We start from the raw sequence: 26122 nt of genomic DNA on the forward strand, positions 1-26122 counted from the left end.
TATTATCTTCAGCACACATTTATCTATTCAGTAATCTCTTCCCAACTTCTTTCTTTTAGTGCCAATTAGAAAATCCATATCTTCTATTTGCTATTCTCTTAACAACATATTCCACTTTTAACCTTTCCATGCCTGGAATGCTTTCCCTCCTCACTTTTACCTCTTGGGATACCTCTAGTTCTACTCAAGAGAGGTCAGATATTTATTTCTTCAAGATTACTTTCCTGATTTCTTCAGTTGTTACTCTTTCAAATTCCTTTATATAAATTCCCATACACTCATATATGCACATGTACATAATCTATGTCTATATAGAAGGAATATAATTACATGTGTAACTTTTTATTTATTCACATTATATTTATGATATACATACATCTGGTTATATTATATATACATGTATGTATGTGCACACGTACATACACACATATGTATATATGTGTGTATATATATACATACATGCATGCATACACACACTTAAACTTCCCTTATAGAAAGTATTATTTTTTCCCTCTGGGTCAATGAGGGTTAAATGACTTGCCTAGGGTCATAAACTAGTAAGTGTCAACTGATGCTGGATTTGAACTCAGGTCCTCTTGAATCTAGGACAAGTACTTTATCTACTGGACCACCTAGATGTTCCAGAAAGTAATATTCTTAGGAGTAGAGATTGTTTCATACTTTGTATTTGTATCTATAGGTAGTGGATGGAGTACCTAGCCTGGTGTCAGGAACACTCATCTCCCTGAGTTCAAATCTGTCCTCAGATACTTATCAGTTTTATGACCCTGGCTAAGTTGCTTAACTCTGTTTCATTCAGTTTCCTGAACTATAAAATAGGCTGGAAAAGGAAATGGTAAACTACTCTTGTATTTTTGCCAACAAACTCCAAATGGCATCATAAAGAGTCAGGCATGATTGAAAAAAACATTGAACAACAATACATTTGATTGATGGATAATTCTGAATCTTAGATAAGAAAAAAATGGTGATTTTGTTTTAAATCAATTATATGGTGTACTTAGGTGGAAAGCTGAAATTTTAAGAAGTCTTGGGGCAGCTAGGTGGAGCAGTAGATAGAGCACTGGCCCTGGAGTCAGAAGGACCTGAGTTAAAATCTGGCCTCAGACACTTGACACTTACTACCTGTGTGACCCTGGGCAAGTCACTTAACCCCAATTGCCTCACCAAAAAAAAAAAAAAAGTCTTGATTGTCCATGTGCCAACATTGGTGTTCCCCACACTATGATTCACAAACCATAAAAAGACCAACAAAACTTTCTTACTATCTTTCTTGGCTTTATTCCCAAGTTTTAAATATCTTCTGTCACTGTAATTCATTTTCATATAGTTGTTGACTATAGCATTGCAACAGCCAAGATAACCTTCTATACCAACTTATTCTTTCCTGCCTTTTTTTTTTCTAGTGGGGCAATGATGGTTAAGTGACTTGCCCAGGGTCACACAGCTAATAAGTGTCAAGTGTCTGAGGCTGGATTTGAACTCAGGTCCTCCTGAATCCAGGGTCAGTGCTCTATGCACTGCGCCACTTACTTAACTGTCCCCTACACCAACTTATTGTTATAAAACATGTTGAGTGGCACAGACCTCTCTTATTTTAAGGAAGCTAAGGGTGTTTTTAAGGGGAGAAAGATGGCTATTATTTGGTGGGGTTTTTTTGTACTTGGTGCTCCCATCTAATGATTCTAAATGGAGCTCATGCTACAGAAATAAAAATATTTTCTACCAAAATCAGGCTTGGTCCCTGAAAAATCCAGTGTTCTCTTCAATTTTCAGTCTTATGCAGGAAAAGCATTGTATTGGCAAATGTGGGTGAAGTCAGTGAGATTTGGAATGGGAGATGGATTTATTTTGTATTTAAATTTTTTTTTTTTTACCACTATATGGCCCTAATAAGTATAAATGACTCCCGGGATCCACTAACCTAGGAAATGATAAGGTTAACAATCACATGAGTTTCTCAAACACTATATTCCTGCTCTAAATCAAACCTTTTACTAAAATAAGTAGTTCATTATTCTGATATCTGTGTAAGTATTATAGAAGGATATTTGATTATAAGACTCTTAGGTACAGCTAGTTGAATTCAGTCTACTCCAGATATAGACATGAGCATATTGGAGGTAAGAAGAAAAAGTATTCCAGGATGGTTTTTGATGAGTGGTTGCACATTACACTATTGGTGGAAGAAAGAGATACTTACAGTGTGGGATCAGACCCACATTGATTCTTTCATTGCTGCTAGGCTTATTCCAGTAACACATTAATGTGTATATCAATATCTCTGCTGGGAAGTGGCATCATTTGTTTTCTCTTTTCTCATATTCCGGTTCTGTCTCTTCCTCATTTTTTTAAAACATAGTCTTAAACATATTTTTAAAAGGAACTTTTGTTTTTATTTGTTTTTAGGTTGTTTTGGAGAGGATTTAAATTTTCAAAAACCTTTAGAAACTTAGAAAAGATTAATGGCTCTTCATAGTTTTTTATAATTAGCAAGATTTGGGTTAAAGATACTATCAGTTGCTGGAGATCCAGCTGGCACAATATGCTACAAATATACCCTTAAACAAAGGATGTGTGATTGATATATTATAGTGGTCCAGTTATAAGCAATAGCACTTTTTTCTGTGATATTTCTAGCCAATTATAGTTTAGGGAACCAGTCCAAATTCAGCATAGGCTAACAAAGGCTATATTCTCTTGGCAGTGCACAGATGTGTATATGTGTGTGTGTGTGTGTGTATGCGTGTATACACATGTTTAAAAAAGTAAGACATAACTGAAAAATTTCTATACACATATGTATATATGTATATGCACCTATACATATATATAGCCATAAAGATATATGTGTATTTGTGTGTGTGTATACACACACACACATATATATACATATACATATGTGTGTATATAAATATATACATATGTGTGTGTATATATATGTGTGTGTGTGTGTGTGTGTGTGTGTGTGTATGTATGTAACCCAATTAAGGCCAGATTTGAACTCAGGAAGATGAGTCATCCTGACTCCAGGCCTGGTGCTCTACACACTCTGCCACCAAGCTGCACCCTGGACATACACACACACACACACACACACACACACACACACACACACACACGGCCTAAATAAATGGCTTGAAAATAGTCTACTCATAGAGAACTTCTCCAAATCTGAAGTGATTCAGAATACATTTTGTTGTCTTGATTTTTTTCATCAATTTTGAAGAATCCATTTATTTTATGATTAACCGTATCTAGGTAAAAACATTCCATTATCTCCTGAAAACCTATAAAAATCCAATGGGTGGTATGCTAATTTATATGTATTTTCATGTTCCATTATGTTAAGCATTTTCTTTTAGTCCATATTTACTATCTCCAAATAAATTATATAGTATAGAGACAAATGATAGAATTTAGTCTTGTTTTAGACCTTTCTAAAGTCCATTGTAGTTTTCAAGTTAGAACAGTTACTTAATGAAGTGGTAATTGTCAATAAGGATTCCTAAGGAAGCAATCAAGTACTTTCTCTGTCAGAGATATATGTAATTCCATATCTTCCTACTGCCTTCTTAACACATTATACTGCTCTTTGCTCCTTAAATTATCTTGTATTCTTTTCTCTGTTAAGATATCTCAGTATTCTACCTCTCCCTGGTAGAATTTAAGATACCCGAGGACAGGGACTTTTATTTTTCATTTTTGCTTTTCTGTACTGAGGACCAAACAATTCCTTGTTCCTATTAGGAAGTATTTCATTGTTTCAAGTAGTTTTTTTTTTTTCCCATCGATTCATTAGGATTCTCTAAGTATATCATCATACCATATGAAGAGAGTGATAGTTTTGTTTCTTCCTTGTCTATTCTAATTCCTTCCATTTCTTTTTCTTCTCTTATTCCTAAGGCTAACATTTCTAGTATGCTATTAAATAATAGTGTTGATAATGGACTTCCTTGTTTCACCCCTGATCTTATTGGGAATGCATCTTCCAATCTATTGTCATGGCACATGGATTTCACTTTTGCAACATCTTTGAAATAAACTTCCTTTTTTCTTCTGATACTGCCGTTTTGGTTCAGAACTTCATCACCTCATGTCTGAACTATTGTGATCAATCACTGTTGTTTCTGCCGGCCTCAAGTCTGTCTGCACTCCAAACCATTCTCCATTCAGCCACTAAAGTGATTTTTTAAAGCACAAGTCTGACCATGACCTCTCCATAGTCAATAAAATCCAGTAGCTCACTATTACTTCTATGATCAAATATACAATTCTGTGCATAGTATCCAAAGCCTTTACTAACTTAGCCTCTTTCCACTCTTCTTATTTTATTTTTGCAGAGCAATGAGGCTTCAGTGACTTGCCCAGTGTCACACAGCTAGTAAGTGTCAAGTGTCTGAGGTCAGATTTGAACTCAGGTCCTCCTGAATCCAGGGCTGGTGCTTTATCCACTGGCCCCTAGCTGCCCCCTTTCCAGTCTTCTTATACCTCACTCCTCAACACATCTTTTTGATTTAGTAATAATGGTTTTCTTGCTATTTTAGAAATAAAACTCTCCATCTCTAAGCTTTGGATATTTTTCTTTGGCTGTCCCTGATACCTAGAATTTTCTCCCTCCTCAAGTCTATCTATTGACTTTCCTGGTTCCTTTAAGTCCAATATTCTGAACCAAAAACTAAACTGAACTAAAATCTCATCTTCTACATAAAGCCTTTTACAGACCCTCTTAATTCTAGGGCTTTCTTTATCTTAATTATTTTCTATTTATCCTGTATATAGGTTGTTTGTATATATCTGTTTACTGTCTCCTCTAATAGTGTAAACTAGTCAGCACTATGGGTAAAGCAACTGACCTAGAGGATAAAGATCTGAATTTTAATTCAGCCCCAGACACTTACTGGTTGTGTGACCATGGGCATGTCCCTGAACACTATTTGCCTCAGGTCCGTATCTGAAAAATAAGCTGGAAAAGGAAATGGCAGACCAATTTACCAAAAAAAACCTAAATGAGGTCCTAAAGAGTCAGAAATGATTGAACAACAACAATGTTTAGAGTGTGAGAGATTTAATATAATAGCTTAGCCTAACCTCTCATAAACCTTCTTTTATTATTTTTCCTTGGTGGAAAATGATAAAGAATTTCATATTTTAGTGGAATTTTGTATATAAATCCTAATTCTAAATGTTAAAGTTGTTTACCAAAACAAGAAGAGAATATTAACACAATAACTGTTTTTCTTCCTTGTTTAGTTCACAAGTTAACACCTTTCTCTATCAGAGGAAATTGCCTTATCTTCCTGGCAATGGCTTGTTTTGAGTAAAATGGGCTTTGTTTAGTTTATTTCTACCCTAGAGAAGTTTCCTACGCATATGCTTAGGATATAATTGAGAATTCTTGCTGCTCAAATCCCAGGGATCCTTTTAAGTAAACTTCTAATGTCCTATAAAAGAAGTAAGTGGAAACTATACAATTTATCTTATGTACTGCCTGGGGCCAGTTTAGTTGTTACATCCAGGGGAAAAAAATGGCTGACATTTCAACCAATTGAATGGTTCAATTTTCTTGGCAGATGTGGTCTTGTTTTGTTGTTGTTACTGTTGTATCATCTGTATCTTTCTATTCTGGGTTTGTGTCTGTCCTTAATGTAAAATATCAAAGTCATTTGTTACATATGTTTTTGTTGCAAAAGTGTTGTTAATGCAAACCCTGGGCTTTGTGGCAAATAAAAAGCAGATGAATGAGTAGAAATTTAAAAAAAATAATAATCTAACTCTCCCTTGGACTGTGATTTAATAACAAAACCACAAGCACTCAAAATAGAATATTAAATGCCTTTTGTTAGTGGAAAGATACTTTTTTTCTTTCATTGGCATAGAAAAAAACTGAAAAAAGTGTATCTCTATGTTCTTAATCAAAGTGAATGACCTTCTTATTGAATTAAGAGCTTGGCAACTTTTTCTCATCTGCAACAAAGATTAGATAGAGATGTAGTCATGATATGGGAGAGACAGTGATAATTAGCTCAGTTGGGATGAAGGAATGTCGTTTTGTTTTTTTTATTTTTTCTTATGTACTATGTTTCCTACGTCCTAGTATCACAGATTTTGATTTGGAAGGGAACTCAAAGGGGCCATATAGCCTTACTTTATCATTTTGCTAAAAAACGAACTGAACTTCAGAAAGCTAAAATGATTTGGCACAGGTTACATAGGCAGTGTCAGAGACAGGGTTGGAGCCAATGTCTTTGGACTATGGTCAAATTACTCAGTCCACTCTACCATTTTTGTGATTTTATTCTAGTAACCTATATGATTATCTGCTGATAACCTAAGTCTTTGGAGGCCCCAGGCAAATTGAAATTATATTTAAGCATATAATATTTAAAGTGATCACTGGTTTTGAGAATGGGAAGGAACCTCAAAAGTCATCAAATACAAACTATATAAGAAATTATTCTTCACTAAAATATAGCCCTGGAATATTTGTATGTATAAAGATGCACAGGACACACATGTAGATGTAGATGTATGTTGGCTATATAAACATGCATATATGTATATTTATATATGGGTATGTATGTAGATATCTGCATTGCATACATATGCATGTGTGTGCAATGCATCCATGTATGATATGTAAATAAGCATATACATGTTCATGTACATCTATAAATACGTGTATATGCACACACATACATACATATTATATATGTGTGTGTCTAAATCTATATATTCTGAAGACTTAGAATGAGGGAAAGTCCTCTTTCTCTGGAGGAATCCCATTCCACTTTGAAATAGCTCTAATCATTAGAAAGTGTTTTGTTTGCTTTTGTACATCAAACCTAAATCTGCTTCTTTGCAGCTTCTCCTAATTGCTTCTGGTTCTGACTGACTAAACTGAACAAGTCCAATCCTTCCTCCTCATGACAGCATTTCAAATACTTGAAGATAACTATAATTTCACCCTTAAGCCTTCTCTCATGTAGACCAAATATACCTCCTTCCTTCAACCAATTTCACATAACCTTACCTCATGGTCTTTTACCTTAATGATTATTCTCTGGAGACACTCTTCAAATTATTGATGCTAAAATAATGACTTGAACACAATATTATTAGATGCAGGATATTACTCTAGTCTTTCAAGATCTGTTTGGATCCAGACTCTGGCCTCAGTGTTTTATCTACTCTTCCCAGCTTTTTGCTGTTCAGACATTTCACAACTTTGGCATATATACTTTTATGTAAGTCATTGATAAAAATGTTAAACAGTATAGACACAAGCATAGATCCCTGGGGTACTGAAGTGTTAACTTCGTGTAATGTTCACATTGAAGCATCAATAGATGTGCTTTCAGTCCAGCCATTCATTCAGGTCTGAATATCTCTCCATCCTCTCCATAAAATAGCATGATGTGCCCTTTCACAAGTTTGAATCAAATCTAGGCAATCAACACCCATAACACTCATTTTAATCTACTAGTTAATCATTTCATCAAATAAAGAAAATGAAATCAATTTGGTTATAGAAAGGCATGATCTCTTCTTGTTAAAGCCAATCTTATTTCCCTTCCTAACTGTGTACCAAACATCTCTTCAATGATCCTCACTCCGATTATCTGAGAAATGTAATTTAAGCTCACTGGACTATTCTTTTCAAACTTTTACCTTTCCTTTTAAGAAATTCAAGAAAACGTTTGTTCTTCTTCAATCTTATATCTCTCTGTTTTTCTTTGTTGTTTTTCAATTTCCAGTGATACAGTCCTCCAACGGTACCACCATCCCTGCTGGAGGCTCTCATAATCTTATTACTAGATGAGTATAACAGACTTTTGGTTTGACTTCCAGACTTAAATCTTTCCCTACTCAAGTCCATACTTTTATTTTATTTCTATTGTGTGCAAAGCACTGCCAATTGCTTCGAGAGTAACATAGTCTAGAAAAGCTAAAGCTTATGCCCAAGTAGAATTTATAGTCTGATATATTACCAGATAAATATAATACATTTTAATAATTTCACAAATGCATTACAAAAATAAGACAATAGGACAAACTTGAAACTAGAGGATAGAGGAATGTTTGGTTAATGCATCTGCATGTAATTCAGTCCTCTAAGGACCTTTGAAATATTTTGAGCAATAAACTAATATGGTCAAAATTGGTCTTTAGGAAGAGGACTATGTAATTGCATGAAATATGACATGAATTTGAGGGATGAAAGAGTCATTCCAATATACAAGTTCAGAGGATCAATCTTAAAATAATGTGATAACCCTGACCTTGTTATGGTGGTGAAAAGAAAGAGATAAATTAAGGAGATATTGCAAAGTAAAAATAAACATAACTTTGTAAATTGGGAAACTACTAAATGTTTAATTGAACTCAATCTCCCACTACTAGACCCTATATGATAATAATATCAATAACAATTGTATGTGATGAGAACAGAAAAGGGGAACAAGTCAAAGCTGAATCTAAATAATGAAGACAACACTAAAATCTGCATTCCTTTAGTCAATTCCTGGCTAGAACACTTCCTTTGACAATAGATTAGACACTGAGACACTGTGAATTTCATTTCCTCACCTGCAAAATGGTAGGTATAATAATCATCAGACACTGGATTAAAATGAGCTAACATTAAAAAAGACTGAAAATTGTAACGCTCTATAGAAATAAAATCTATTATTTTTGTTATTAATACTGATAATAGTCTTCTTATTAATTTAGATATTGCAGATACATAGTCCAAATGATTCTGATCCGAAGTATACACATGGGATAAAGGCCCAAAACTCTTACTTGATTTTGAGAAGGTCCATGTGACAGGACCATTTGGAAATAAATCTTATATCAAGACCATCTAATTGTTCTCTTATGCAAATTTCTGTGACCTCTAAAACATATAATTGACCAAAAATAAATGCTGTCTTCATAGAAATACACATCAGAACCCTGTCCCATACTGACTCATTGTTGTCCTTCACTATTGTTAAACTGACAGCTGTCAGCTCTCCAAGGTCCATCAGGGAAGTTTCTGTCATTTTAAATCTTTCTGCGGGACTCCAGAAAGGCTCTTTAACTGGAATGATACTCTGGTAGACTAGAAGTAAAGAAAATGACAGGTTTTTGCATAATAAGTTCAAGAAAGCAAAATGAAGAAGAGAAGAAAGTGTTGGCAAATGTCAGTTTCGCTTTTTTAAAGTCTCTCCCTGAGTCTGTCTATTTATGCCAGCAGCATGCTAGCCATGCCACCTTATTGCTAAGCTGGATCTATAGTACTCTGGAGACAGCAAAAGGGTGAAAGTCAGACAGAAGAAGATTTAGGTTTGATGTAAATAGAACTTCCTATAAGTAGATTTATTTAAAATTACACAGACTGCCTCAAGAGGCAATAGGTTCCTTCTGATTGATGATATCCAACAAAGGCTTACTGATAATTCTTTGGTGATATTGTAGAGAGTATTCTGGTTTGGGTATATATTAGATTATATCCCATAGGACATCTAATGGCACCCAAAGTTAGAACTTGCTATATTATATTATTGGGAAATTTACTTTCAAGACTTAGAAACAGATGGACCAAGGCAAAATATTGAGCAATTGGCTCTCACAGTGAATTGAGTTCTAATGTGAATCACTTAAGAGACTTGAAAGTACATCCTAAATTGTACTCAGGAATTATGTGATGTACATGGGGGCAAGCAGGTATTCCCAAATTATACAGGTTTACCTTTGTTAAATGTTGTTTTTCCAGTGGATAAGCTGGGAATGGCCTGGGTGAACTTCCATAGATTTGGTCAAGATTTTAGTAGGGATTCAGTGTAAGTACATGGCTAGATGAAAGTATATATTGATGGCACCCTTGATTTGAGTTAATTCATTGTGATTAGGCAATGCCATATTTTCACCAAACTTATCAAACTACACACAAAATATTCAGAAGAAAATTAGGCTTTGAGTCCTAAGGGATTTGGACCACCCCTTCATAGTCCCACGGCCTTTTAGGAGTTAACATATAATGAGATTAGTCATTTGATAACATGGGATTGTGACAAAAGTCTCATTGAGGTCTGTATGAGTCTATGCTGTGTAAGAGGTATTTTGTTTGTTTGTTTGTTTTCCTGTGAGGAACAGCAAGTGGGCTGTGAGTCTTACTAGTCAGGCTATTAGAATGGTATCCAGGAGTAAAGGTTTAATTAGGGAAGCTATTGCTGCAGGAACTTTAGGAGATTTTCTATCTACTAGATAACAGAATCTGAGGAACCCATGAAGTTCCTGAGAAGTAGATTATCTGTCTGCAAATGCATTTAGAAGAATAAGTTTGCTTTCTGTAGGATTTGGAAGGTCCCTTAGACTGAAGTCTGTTCTTTACTAGTCTTACCTAATTGCTATTGAAATATAGCCTTTACCCCCTAAAATATGAAGCCTAAAAATGGAGGGTGCATTAAGGTAGCATGCATAAGGATTTTTTTGAAAAGTATGATGAAAGACTTTTGGCCCTATCATCTACGGGGATGAAGGACTGAAAGGTAAACTTGTGAACGTGATTAAAGCTATTCACTAGTAATGTGACAATATAAAATTTGGAAAAAAATGAAAAGAATGCTGTGTTGAAATTAATTCCTAAAGAATTCTGAGAGTCAATGGGTTCAAAATTCTATACTGAACATAAGCTTTAACATGAGTCAGAATTCAACAAGTGAAGAAGGTGAAGGAGGAAGGCTATCCCTAAGCCTAGGGATCATCATAAGAAAAAGTACTGGGATTCAAAATTTTTTTTGAGGGGGGGTTGTTTGTTTTTGTTTCTTTGTTTGATTTCAGTTTGGACCCTTGATAGATCATGGAACATTATATAAGTAAATTTCATCAGTGCAAATAGGCAGATGTTGAACAATTAATAAAATGCTATCAGAACATACTAAGATGTCTTGACGAAGATGAGTAGCAAGTGAAGGAGATAGAAAACTGTTGACTTGGGTGAAAAATAAAAGTTTTGTTCCTTTTAAATAATAGGGGGCAGTTAGGTGGTGCAGTGGATAAGGCACAAGCACTGGATTCAGGAGGACCTGAGTTTGAATTGGGGCTCAGACACTTGACACTTACTTATCTATGTGGCCCTGGGCAAGTCACTTAACCCTCGTGGCCCAGGTCAAAAAAAATTATAAAAAGAAATAATAGGAACAGAGATTTTCCAGCATATCTTTAGTATTTTTGAAATTAGGAGATCATTAGTGGCCATTAAGGAATAACCTTTTTTTTTCAATAGAAAAGTTAGGGTGGAAATTCAATTAGAAAGAATGAAGGAATGGGTATGAAGAGGAAAGAAAGAAAAATTTTCAAGAATATTAATAGTGAAAGAATGGTGAGTGTAGTACCAACTAATTTCAGAAGAGAGTTTAATGGAAAGCTTTTTGTTTGTATGTCTTGGGAGATCTGAAGATATTTATAAGACAAATGAAAAGGAGGTTCCAGTGAAGAAAAGATTTTAAAAAGGGATGATTGCTGGAAGAAAGGTAATAAACCATCTAACATGCAATGGGAACAAGGCACAGATAGAGTTATTAAGCTCAATAAAGAATAGATGTACATCTTCTGTTTCCAGAAGAAAAGTGTATATTGTAGGAGTGAAGCCAAGAAATTTGGGAAATGGGAGAGAGGAGATGTAAGCTCATGCTGAATTATATCAATCTTGTTCAAAAAGTAGGAACTAGATCATCTCTTTTGCTTGTACAGAACATAAAGATTACAAAAAAGAAAAGAACAAGAAGAACAAAAGAAATTGTAATTCCTATTGAAAAGAAAGGATAAGGACATATCAGAAGAGAAAAGGTAAGGGTTCAGCTAAGTTTACGTATGGCTGGATACCGTTCTAATAGCCCGACTGGTAAGACACACAGCCCACTTGCTGTTCCTCACAAGAAAACAAACAAAAAAAACATTTGGAGTCAATTTCATGAGTTATTTTTAATTGACAAATAGAAATATCCTACTAGCAATAGATATTTTGGACAGTAGAGACTAGTTACCCTAAGATGATAATATTCATATAAAGAGTGAGAGAAGTTCCTGAGAACAAAGCATTCTAGGATGAAGTATACATGTGGTAGTCCAAATGATCAAGATAAATTAAATAATATAGATTTAGAAAAATAGAGTTGTTGAATGGCTTAGAGTTAATTATGAGGGTCAAGAGGTTTAATGTTAATAAAGGAGTAGGTAGGATAGAAAGATAGGAGGTTATGGAGAGATTATGGAATATCAAAGTACAGAAAGTTTATGAAGTTTAAAATATGACCTTGGCAGTGTGTCTAATTTGGTACTGATGGTTACTGAAATTGAAGAACTGTGGGTTCAGATTAAGAAAGAAATTATCAATATGAATAATGAGGTCCCTGAGAATAATGGTGAGGGATGGAAGAGAAAGCAAGAACATGAGCTAAATACAATATAATTGAGCATGTTGGATAAGTGACCTGGATATTGTTAGATGATAGCAATGAATAATGAAAAGGGTGGCGTAAATAAAGTCCATAGATTCAAATCTATGGAAGATCATTAATGGACAGTGGTAAAGAAATCGTTTGAAAGAGGTTATAAGTAATATAATCACCCCATTCTTTTGTTCCTGTAGTTTCCTTTCTGTGAGTGTCCATATTTTCTCCTGAAAGAGAATGCTCGGTTTTTCTGGGTAGTTGATTATAGTTTGTAATCCAAGCTCCTTTGCCCTACTGAATATCATATTCCAAGCCCTGTGATCCTTTAATGTTGAAGCTGCCAGGTCCTGTGCAATCCTGACTGTGGCTCCATGATATTTAAATGGTTTATTTCTGGCTGCTTATAGTATTTTCTCCCTTACCTGATAATTCTCTTTCAGGAGGTGATTGATGGATTCTTTCAATGATGATCTTATCCTCTGATTCTACAGTTTCAGGGCAGTTCTCCTTGATAATTTCCTGGAATATGATGTCTGTACTCTTTTCTTCATATGACTTTCAGGTAGTCCAATAATTTTTAGATTATCTCTCCTGTATCTGTTTTCCAGGTTCATTGTTTTTCCAGTGAGTTATTTCACATTTTCTTCTATTTTTTTTAGTCTTTTGATTGATTCTGCTTTGCAGATTCTTGGTGTCTCATGGAATTATTAGCTTCCATCTGAAAAATTTTTTTTGCAGACAATGAGAGTTAAGTGACTTGCCCAAGGTCACACAGCTAGTAAGTGTCAAGTGTCTGAGACTTGATTTGAACACAGGTCCTTCTGAATCCACGGCCAGTGCTTTATCCACTGCACCACCTAGCTGCCCCCTTCTCTCATTTCTTTTTCCATTTTTTCTTCTACCTCTTTCATTTAGTTTATAAAAGCCTGTTTGAGCTCTTCAAAGAAGGCTTTTTCATCTTGAGACAAGATTATCTTCCCACATGAGTCATCACTTATAGGCATTTTGACAAACTCATCTGAGATTGAGTTTTGGTCTTTCCTTTCACCATAGAAGCTATGAATGGCAAAGGTCCTTTTTCATTTCTTGCTCATGTTGTAGCCTATTTTTAAACTTATAAAGTTGAAGTCTGCTCCTGCAGCACAGGGGTCACTGTTGCCAGCTTCTTAGCACTCTCAGCTGCCACACTCTCAGCCATGTTGAGGTGAAACTATGTTGAGCTGCCCTTTCCTTTCACCCAGGTGAGACAGACCTTTCCTGAAGTGTTCTAAATTATCTCAAGTAGGTAGATTGTGTCTTGTATGACTTCTCAGTTCCCTTTTTTTCTAATTCCAGGATCCTTTGATACTGATACGGAAGGTGAGATGCTTGAAATCATTAGCCTGTAAGGTCTACTCCAGATTCAAAGTTTAATTATCCCATGAATTAAATAAAGAAATCAAACCTAGTTTTAGCTTTTCCCCACCCCACAAATTCTTTGCAATTACTAATGTGTAGATTTAATTTTACTTCTATGTGTATGTCTTATTTTTCTCAACAGAGAGCAGGATTTTTGAGAACAAAGACTATTTCACTTTTGTCTTTGCATCTCTAGTGCCTAACACAAAGTCTGGCATATAAGGGACACTTAATAAGTGCTTCTTGAACTTAATTCAATTGAAATCTCATAAGAGCCTTCAATCTAAAACTGGAGATACAAGCAATCCTTCTCAGACAACCAGTATTTGTAAATTTCACCTACAGGTTGTTGCTTTCAAATTTCTTGCTCCTCTACCTGACAGGTTAGGTAGCTATGAATTTTGAACAGCGGTCCCCAGAGAATCTTACAAGGTAAGGATAGTAGAAGATACCTATTGAGACTAATTTGAGGGAGTGAATGCAGGATTCAGCATAGAGCCCTGTGAATCAAATTAATATTTAAGATATGCTCTATCACATGTGGTTATAAGGCATTATTGTTCATATTAAGTAAAATTTATGACATAGGAAATGATATTTACCAGCATGATGCTCATATGGAAATTTAACTAATAAGGAAAATAATGAACCCCTGTACTGCTTCCAATTACTCAAGAGCATGAATTTAATGTAAAATGTGCAATTGTTTCATAACAAGAGATAATGCAAAATGGGCAAAATCTCTTTGCTGTGGTTTACATTTATGTTCCTTATCTACATACTTAGGGACTTTAGACTCCTTAGAGTTCCATTCAGGGATGCAGAAAAGCACATAGGATAATAGACTTTTTAAATGTCATTAGACAAAGTAAACAGAGTAATTAGAGATATTTAAACAGGCCATCGAGTATAGAATTTATTATACAGTACCTGAAAAAATTACACTGGAAAACTTGCCTGCTTGAAAAGAAAGTAACAGAAATATGAGTCAATGAGACATGGTGCTATTTCCCTGTTACATTTTCTAAGTCAACAAATATGAAAACAGCACTTTAAAAAATTGCAGACATCTTTGCATAAAATGTACATTTTTAAAAGCATATTCTCTTAACTGGATGAGTGAGACTATATTCCTGCCTTTTTCATAACTATAAGGATTTTAATTATGTCATTCAAAAGAGTAATTTCTAAATGTGAGAGGAAAGCACCCAAGATAAAGAATGATAAAATATAGTACCAGGAAATCCTTATTTCTACCTATTCTAAGGTCTTTTTAAGCTGTAATTTAAGCCTGGACCTTTCCAGAATCAGTTTCCATTACTCCTTAATGTGAACCTTTTATTCTGGTTCTGATTACTTTCTGTAACTATATAATAATCTTGTAATGTACTAGGCTATTCACTGTAGCCTGAATTGCAAATGCATTCTGGCTTCTTTGCCTTTACTCACATGGCTCTCTTACTTGGAGAACCCCTGAAAATCTATTTGTCAAACTTTTATTAATTACTAACTAAAGAAAGATGGAAAGAGCCATTTTTTCCTAAGATGTGGGAATACAAATAAGAAACAAACATTCACACTGCCAAGGCCCTAAAAGAGGGATACGGTATATATGTGAATAAATATATTATAAGGTAGATACTGATGGGGCAAAGGAAACATCAAAGCAAGATGGTCTATAAAAATATCACAAATGAGAGATCATTTAGGCCGCAATGTCAGGGAAGGCTTTATAGAGGACAAGGGACTTGACAAGGGCCTTGTAGGAACAGTCATATTTAAACAAACTGAAATGAGTGAGAATATATTCTAGGCATAAGATAGAAAGAACCTACAAAAATGCAGAAGAGAGCAAGACAAAAATGGGGGAGCAGTTAGTACTTCAGTTTGTATGCATCATAGAGTTCATCAGGATGATCTTAAGTATTGGTGTAAAAAGTTTGCATCTCACCCTAGAAGTCATAGTAGAAAATCATCAAGCATTAAAGAGGAGGGGTATTAAAAGTTCAGACTTGTCCATGAGGAAGATTTTTTTCAGTATTTGGGTGGAAGATGGATGGGAAAGGGGAGAGACTGGAAAAAAAAAGACTAGAATCACGCAATTCCCAAATCAATGACCATCAGATTGTCCAGTGGTTCTTAATCTGTTTTAGGTGTCTCTGTGAATTTGGATTTTTGATCTGTATTTCGATATGACTGTTTTCCTTGGTAATCCTATATATTTTATTTATACATTTAAAAACATTTTCAGAAAGAGCTGATACAGGCTTCACCAGACTTCTAAAAGGGTGCATTATATAAAATAGGTTAAGAATCCCTACTGTGGTATTACTCATACCTGAAAAAGTGATCTCTTCTGAAGATCCCTCTCCTTGCAGAGGCAATCCATTCCTATTAAAACAAACAAATAGAAACAACAACAACAACAACAACAAAAACCCTTGTTTTCCCCCCTTTTATTGGTTAAATTAGTCTCATTGCAACTTTTACTCATTGTTCCTACTACTTCAAGACCATACCAGAGGAGATGATGAAGGCCTGAACCTAGATATTGGCAATGTAAGTAGGCCTGAATTTGGAGTGACATGTAAGGGTAGAGAAGAGGAGGGTAATGGGAGATTCATTATTGAGTTTGATGGCTAAGATGGGAGGGAAGGGATAAATGGAAGGGTTGAGGGAAAATACAGAGCCATCCTCAAAGAAAGGAAGATGTGGAACAAAGTCCTGCCTCTGACACAAATGGACTGTGTGACTTTGGGAAACTCATTTTACCGTCTGATGGTTTGTGCAATTCTCTAATAAATAAGTTTTATAATAGTTGCTAAACTTAATTAATAGAGGGAGTTTTTTTTTTCCCCAAGTAGTTTCCTACCATAAAGAAATCACATGTCCAGAGAAAAAGAGGACCAATGTGGTAAGTGAGAAGATAAAAGAAGATGATGACTTAAGATTCTGAGCCTGGATGACTAAGGAAATAATTATGCTATCAACAGAATGGGGCACATAGGAAAATAGAGATTTTATAGCATATGATTATTTAATTTGGGGTCATATTGAATTTGAAGTACCAGCAGGATATCTTGGAGGAGATGTACAGCAGGTTGGGAAAGCAAGAATATACACACAAACATACACGCACACAAATACACACACACACATACATATACATTACACAATACTAATATACATTACACACATACATATACATATGTGGACAGAGACAGAGATAGAGATAAGATAGAGATATATGTACTATAAAGGGGGTTCATTCATATATATATATATATATATATATATATATTTATGAACCTCCATTGTAGTACAAGTCATACCTGAATAAGATATCTCTTCAGAAGATCTGTCTTCTTGTAGAGGCAACATACATACACCAAAACATATGTATGTGTGTATGTTCATGTGTGTGTGTGTATACACACATATACACGCACACACACACACATATATATGACAGTTTGCTCAAAAAAATTCCCATAGAAGTGCATAATCAAAAAAACTTTGGAGACATAGCTTAATCGATAATAGATATTTATGGGATGTTTATTAATTTACATTAAATATTACTATAGTTTTTATTCTTAAAGGAAACATTAGGATATAAAAATTGCCATAATGGTATCCTCATGTAATCCTTCTGGGGTATTATTCTGTTTCTGATTAAGGCACCAAGGGATATTCTGTGGAAGGGAAAGATTTTCAACTAAAAATGTTAGCAAATAAACTTCAAAATATTCCTAGTTTACATTAAAAGCCAGTATGAAGCTATCAAACATTTTTCTAAACTATATTTGTACTCATCTATAAGTTCAGCTTATACTAAACTTTGCATTAACAGACTTTTTATGTTTATGACTTACTGAGAAAATTACCACTTTTCCTTGGTCCCAATGTCCATTTTTTAAGCTGCAAGGGTGGCAGTTGTGGTTCCATGAATATCCTGCATTCTAGACAACCTCCCTTTTCTTCTACCAGTAAACCCCAAGACTTTGTTTGCTTGTTCTATCAACTGGTCCTTGCCCATTTTGGACAGACAATGATAAAACCTGTAGCACTGAGGAATCAGCTTCAGGGGAAAGGGTGGTAGTAGCAATAAATAAATGTAAAAGTAAAACAGCAAGACAAACCATAAAGCAATTCAGTGAATAAAATGTTAGGATGAATAAAATGAAGTAGTCATGGGACATAGAGATAATATACTGTCTAGTTCTATCATATCATGATAATATTAAAAAGTCCATAATCACTCTTACTATGTGCAGATCTTAATTTAGGCCAAATATTGACATAGGCTCAGTAGATAGAGTGCAGGGCCTGCAGTCAGGAAAACCTGTATTAAAATTCAGCCTCATATACTTATTAGCTATATAACTCTGGACAAGTCACTTAACCTCTATTTGCCTTAATTCACAGAAGAAGGAAATGACAAACCATTTCAGTATCTTTTCTAAGAACCCCCCCCCCCGCCCCCATACAGCGTTTGTGTTTTAGTTTACAAGGAAACAAATATTTAGACAGGACTGAACAACAACAAAATCTGCACCATTGCCCCAGATGTGCTACCTTGTTTCTCTGATAGAATTCTCCAACAGTAAAAGGGAATTCTTTCTTCAACAGGAGTGTTGTCTAAAGAGGCTGGACATTTTAGTAATGAGCACCTTCCATAAACTTCAGGAATGTGGCATTGTAGGGAGAGGAAAATGTCTCAACTCAATAAACAGTGTCCTTGGGAACAAGAAGCAATGTCTACATCAATTATATCCCTGTGCTCCCATTCTTCATTATTACACCATTGTCCTCCATCAGAGAAGGAGGAACCAAAGTTTCTGGATGGTGTATATGGGAAAGTATACCCATTCTAGTCAAAGAAAGGAAATAGATTTAGGAATGAAATTGTTCAATCAAGGAGAAAATAGTTGAAGAAAACAAATATCTATCTAAGTGAGAAACACATCACCAATATAGCATATGCATTCAGTCTCTGATTATAAAGAAGTTCATAAGGAAAGATTGAATCAAAGCCAATTATTTCTCAACAGTGGCCACCGATAAATCAAGATTTAATGCTCATAGGTTTAGACATCTGCCATGATTTTCGCTTTTCATGTTATCCTACTATATGAAAATCTTTTTTTTTTTTTTTAGTGAGGCAATTGGGGTTATATGACTTGCCCAGGGTCACACAGCTAGTAAGTGTTAAGTGTCTGAGGCGGATTTGAACTCAGGTACTCCTGACTCCAGGGCCAGTGCTCTATCTACTGTGCCACCTAGCTGCCCCGAAAATCTTTTTAGGTTACCTACTATTGCTCTACCATGCTCAGAGAAAGGCAGTAGACATATTTATGCCATATTTTTTTAAATACCATTTTGTAAATTTAAGAAGATTCTTCCTAAAAATCTAGGAAAGAAAAAAATGTGTAAGCTTAAACAAAGTTATTTAGAATATGGATTACATTATTTTATCAAAAATTATTGGACATGGTCTTAATGTCAAAAGACTGAAAGAGCACATAGGATAACACGATCCTTGATTTATGATTTGCAGAAAGCTTAGTGGCAATCTAGAATATTCACAGCCATCAATTTATTGATTATGAAGCATAGGTCACAAAATTTGCAAATTCTTGAAATGATTACATAGAATGGTGCAGATTTAAATGCATATGTTCAGACTTAAAAATCTAGGTATCTAAATAATCTTTTAGGGACATGTTGGAATAATCAGTGTCTTTCCAACTAATTTCACACACACAAAAGGCACCTATAACATAATGTAAGAGGGAGAAAATAGTTCAATGTCAGTTCAGTCGTGGTTTTGTTTGTTTGTTTGTTTTTTGGTAGTGTCTGACTTTTTGGGACACTATTTGATGTTTTCTTGAAAAGAATACTGGCTTGGTTTGTCATTTTCTTGTCCAGCTCATTTTACAGATGAGCAAACTGAGGGAATTGGGGTTAAGTGACTTGCCCAAGGTCATGCAACTAAGTTTCTGAGTCCAAATTTGAACTCAGCTCTTCCTGACCCCAGCCCTGGTGTTCTATCTACTGTGCCACTTATTTGCCCAGAAAATAATAATATACATTTCATTGATTTTCCCATATTCAGAAAAGAAGAAACATGGAGAAATAGCTTGAAAAAATGGAAAAAAAAAACAGACTTTGATTAAAAAAAATCAGGTAAGAGAAGAACAAATACTATTTCTACAAATGAGCACACTCCAATGCTGTGCACTTCTGATACTTTAGGGACCTTTCAGATAATTGGCTTGCTCTCTATTTAGATGTATATTTGAACAAGATTGTATCAAGTAACTATATTGAAAATTTCTTAAATCATGTATTATGGCTAGTAGAACAATTATAAAACAGTAAAGAACGTGCTAAACTTCAGACAATACTTCCTGTTGAAGAAATAAGCATATCAGAGTATTATAGCACATATGTACCAAAGGAGGACTTTTTTCCTCCTCTGACATAAAGGAAACGATGACAACACAATGAATGAATAAAAATTATTTCTGTGAATTTTTTAAATAATGGTCTATTTTTAATAGTCTATTATTATTCAATAATTAGGTAGTATAATCACCACTAGATGTAGAGTCAAAACAGACTTTCTTTTGAAAATTGAGTCTTTTTTTTGTGGGGCAATGGGGGTTAAGTGACTTGCCCAGGGTCACACAGCTAGTAAGTGCCAAGTGTCTGAGGTCAGATTTGAACTCAGATACTCCTGAATCCAGGGCCAGTGCTTTATCCACTGCACCATCTAGCTGCCCCGAATTTAGTCATTTTTAACAAAGGAAAAATCATTTAACAACTTGTAGTCTCAGTTTCCTCATCTATAACATGGGAATAATAGGACATACCTCATACAACTATTCAAATACCATGAACATGTTATTATTATCATAAAAATATAATAAATCTTTGTAAAATAGTATAACTTTTTTTTGAGGAAAGGAGTAGGTCTTTAAATGCATTTACAATCAATCAATAAATTAGTGAATTAATAAATGAATGATTATTAAAAAGGTAGCTGAAGATATTTATCTTCACATCTTATTGCACATAACAAAAAGAGTTTTAGCTAAGTCAGGGTTTTTTTTTTTTCATAATAATTTACAATTAACATACGCTATATGAAGAGGTAACTTTTGTCCCTTCATATCACATGCCACATCCTATATCAATTATAATCCCTCTAAGAGGGATAGTTTTACAAGGCAATACAAAAATGGGATCATTCTGGTGAGTTTCATTGTTTCTCAATTTAATTTGTGCTTTCATCACTCCAGATTGCATTCTCAGATCAAGTTTCTTCTCCTATGCATTTATGGCAATCTTCACTTCAGCAGAAATCACTAGGTCATATTTATTTTTTACAAATTATTTTGTTTCAGCTAACTTTAGTAAAGTGTGAGGAAATCTTAGGGAGGAGTAACCAAAGAAAAAGTAGTAAAGCTTAAAAATAGAGTTCAGATTTTTACTTTTATTTATTTATTTATTTATTGCTTCTGATACCAGACCTCTACTCCCCATTGCTAAATGTTATCATTTGGGAAGAAATTTTTTAAACATATTTCCATAATATCCATGTTGCTGAAAAGAAAAAAAAAAATATATATATATATATATATATGTGTGTGTGTGTGTATGGAAAACTATTCTTCAATTTGCCTTTAGAGTTAATCAGTTCTCTTTCCGAAGGTAGATACCATTTTTCTTCATGAGGACTTTAAAAATGTAATGGATAATAATATTGATCAGAGTACCTATCTCTCATGGTTGATTGTCATTCTAATATTCTACTCACTTTACTTTCCACCAGCAAATATTAGTCTTCCTGGTTTACTCTGAGCCCATTCTAATCATCAGTTCTTATAGCACAATAGAATTCCATCACAATCATATACCATAACTTGGTCACCTATTCCAATTAATAGGCACCCCTAAATTTCCAGTTCTTTTTCACCACAAAAAGAGCTGCTATATTTTCATGCATAAAGGTAATTTTACTTTTTTTTAAAAAATAGCTTCTATAGTATTGAAATTAATTGTTCATTAAATACAGATAGAATTCACTTGTAAATCCAGCTGACTACTAGGTATTTTTTTCCTTTCAGAACTCATTTATGGCTTATTGAATTTCTTTTAAAAATATAGCAAAATATTTTATTTTCTCTTCTGATAATCTGGGAAATTTATATTTTCATAAATACTCATTTATATGATATTTCCATTTCATTTAGATTTTCAGTTTTATTGGTATATAATTGGGCAAAATAGCACTTAATTGCATTAATTGTTATCTTCAATAGTATTATATTTACCTTTTCATTTTTGATACTGATCATTTGATTTTCTTCTTTTGACTTACTAAATTAATAATTTATGTGTCAATTCTATCTTTTTAAATAAAATCAGATCCTAGTTTTTATTTATTATTTCAATTGTTTTCACTTTAAATTTTAGCAATCTCTACATTAATTTTTCAGATTTTTATTTGGTTATTTAATCAGAGATTTTTAATTTTAACATTTTCTGCATATACATATAAATTAGCTTGCCCAATTCACTGAAATGTTCTTTTTCTCCTTTACTGATGTGTTTAGATTTATAAATTTTCTCTTAAGTACTGCTTTGGCTGTATCCCAAGAATATTGGTATGTTGTCAGTATCTTTAATGAAATTATTGATTGCTTTTATGATTTATTTTTGACCCACTCATTATTTAGTATTAGAATGTTTGATTTCCAATTAACCTTTTTTCATACTTCTAAGACTTTTCACTGAATGTAGTTTTTATTTTATTATGGTTCAAAAAGGATGATTTTAATATTTCTACTCCCCTGCATTTATATATGAGATTTTTATGCCCTGATGGAGGGTAAACATTTTGAGAAAGTGGCATTTAGAACTGAGAAAAAGTATACTCCTTTCTATTCCCATTCAGTCTTCTCCAGAAGTTTATCATATCTAACTTTACTAAAATACTATTCATCTCCTTGACTACTTTCTTATTTATCTTAAAGTTAAATTTACCTAGTTCTGAGAAGAGTAAATTAAGATCCCCACTAAAATAATTTTATTTTTTTTCCTCCTGTAATTCATTTAAGTTTTCCTTCTATTTGATAGGTGAATAAGGTCATAGATGTGTGAATACAAGGATGGTATAGTTTGATATGATACATGTTTGGAGATTGAGATGGCAAGGTATGGAAACTATTTAGCTATATACTATGAAAGCAAATCAACATTTAATAATAATTACAATGTTATGAACATAGTAAACTTAAATAAGGATGTTATCTTCAAAAGAAATAAAGTTTAAAGGAGGAATTGGCTTGGAGAGATAGATCATGAATTCTATTTTGGATATGTTGAGTTTGAGTTATTTCTGGGATATCCAGTTTGAAATGCCTGATAGGCAGTTGATCATATTGAATTAAAAATTAGAGAAGAGAGTACAGGTATATGTATAGAATTTTGAGTTATGCACATAAACATGATAATAAAATGTATCACAATTGTTGATGAAAACAAGAGGGAATATAGAGGAAAAAAAAGAGTAGTGAGCCCAAATCAGCACTTGCAGAACACCTGGTTAAATTAAGATTAAAGGGGCAGTTTATGTAAGCAGAAAGGAGGGGCTGAAATCAAGGGCACATGTGGATACGTTGGCTTTGTTAAGGACAAAACAAACTCATTATCAGGAATGAATTAAGAGAAGAGGTGGCAGATGAGATCAAGTTATTTTGAGGTGAATGAAAGATAAGAGGAACCTCACAGTGATTAGCCTCTCTTGATTTAACAAAGTATATTTTATGAACTTAGAGTATGTATGGCTGGTCAGTAAGCAAGCAAAAAGATGAACTTATTACATTTGACAGCTACTTAGAGTACTCTGTATATGGCAACCTCATGTCTCCAGCTTCAGACTGGGCTGAGGGTATTACTCCTCTATAATTCCTTAACTTCTTCTTCCCTTATTTTTGTCTCCAAATCTCCTGTATTTTCCTTAGGTTCTCTATGTTCCTGGAAAAACTCAGCAAAAACCTGGAGTGGGAGAGAGGTGTGTGGTGGATGGTATTCAAAGCTGTTTGTTTAGTTATAGAGGCCATATAAATGTAGGGTGACAAGGGAAGAAGGAAGAATTAAAAATTAGTATTCTAAGTTTGATTTGCCTCTAAGGGTGATGCTCAGCTCTAGATGTCTCTGGGACAGAACTGACTATTTTTAGTCTACTCTTATATGTAAGGGTCTAAAATTCTAGCTATACTGTCTAAAATATCTAATGAGTGGTTACCAATAAATTATAAGCTTTAGCAAGAGTTAAGACTTTTAAGCATTTATTAAGGAGAGTAAGAATTTGGTAAAGAGAGAGAGAAAGGCCTAGATTCATCTATCTATCTCGGGGAGATACAATTCTCCTGCTCCGCTCTCTACCAGAGTCATGGCAAAAAAAAAAAAAAAAAGCAAGAGAGCCAGCCTCACCCCCCTCTTCCTCCCACAAGCAAATGTCACTTCCTAATGCCAAAGAAATGCCGCAAGGCTTGCCCTCAGATGCCTTCTCCTCATGGCGGAGCTTTTCTACAGTAGCTTTCCAGCAGGTGGCATCATTCCAGTCATTACATATAACTTGATATCCTAATGAATTATTATTTTCCCCCAGTAACCAGAAAGAATTAATGAGCTTTAGTAAATTAGGGGACATAGACCCCTTTGATGACATCTGAGTTTTCTACAATCATGCAGATCTAATCTGAGAAAGGCTTTGGAAAGTATAAGACAAATATAGGATATTTTTATTATTATGAACAATGATGTTGATATAGCAGTGCTTATAATAACTTTAATACCCTATCAAATTCAGTATCAGGTGACATATTCCATACAAAAGTAATTTAAATTGGCATGGATGGGAGCTGAGAAAGTGGATTAAAATGTTCTGAAATATCGTAGAAAAAGGTTAATATTAAACATATAAACATAGTGAGTTGAGAGAAGTGCCCAATAGAATTGGTATCATACCTCGTTTCTGGTGACATCTTTATTACCTAGAAGACTTATAAGCAGAACATTAATCATGTTAGAAGATGATACTAATTTGAGAGGAGGTGTAAATACTACTGATGGGAAGGAGCTATACAAAACAACCTTAGAAAAATAGGCATAAAATAAAATGAGATTATGAAAAGGAAAAATGTAAGAGCTATTCTGGGCAGAGATTTTTAATAATAGAGACTAATGCAAACCAGGGGAAATGGGAAAACTGATTCTAAAACAGGAGGCAGCAAACTGAAGAAAAGATATGGTGTAACAACCAGACCAATAAACTCAAAGACATGCTCAGGAATTAAAATTGATTGATGTGAATATCTCATTACCTGGTGACTTGATATTAATGAGGTTGTATTATTCCTAAAATTTAAAAATGGAATCAATAGCAAAAATTGAAATTTATTTAACTGTTTAAGGTTTTAAAATGAATTAAATGAATTATTTCATTTGGTCTTTAAAATAACCATAAAAGGTAACTCAGACACTTGACACTTACTAGCTGTGTGACCCTGGGCAAGTCACTTAACCCCCATAGCACTGCAAAAAAAAATTAATTTAAAAAGAAGGTAACTGCTGCAGAAATTATCCACTTTTAACAGATAAGAAACCTGAGGATAAAAGAGGTTAAAATTCTTACCCACGGTGACAAAGCAAGTTAATATCAAAAGTAAGTTTTGAACCAACCTCATATTATAAGTAGAGTGCTGTATTTATTACAATCATTATGTCCAAATATTTATATTGTCTTAATAATACATATGTAATGCATAGAATCTACTTCTATTTATTTATTGCTTACTCTGCTTCTTTCTGTCTGTCTCCTGACACATCATGCCATGTGGAAGTGATTCTAGTTTCTCAAAGTGAAATCTAAATACTGGCAGGACACTTCTACCATGCTGGAAAAAACTTTTCTTATCCATAAAAATACTCAGTCTATTTTTAAAGAAATATTTTAGCACAATAAAACATGTCCATCCATTGAAAGGAGATCAGTTACTTAGTGATAAACTCATAGAAATGTGTTGAAGAAATAAAAATACAAAATGACTCTTAATCCTGGGATGGAACTTTCTGCTTTTCTAGTTTAGAGGCAGAATAATGGAAATGAAGGCAAAAGAGAAGCTAAGAATAGTAAGACAGATAAGAACCATAATTTGGATTAGTCTATTATATTTAATTTAGCTGTT

Source organism: Dromiciops gliroides, chromosome 3 (assembly GCF_019393635.1).
Source record: "Dromiciops gliroides isolate mDroGli1 chromosome 3, mDroGli1.pri, whole genome shotgun sequence".
In the NCBI taxonomy this organism is placed as follows: Eukaryota; Metazoa; Chordata; class Mammalia; order Microbiotheria; family Microbiotheriidae; genus Dromiciops; species Dromiciops gliroides.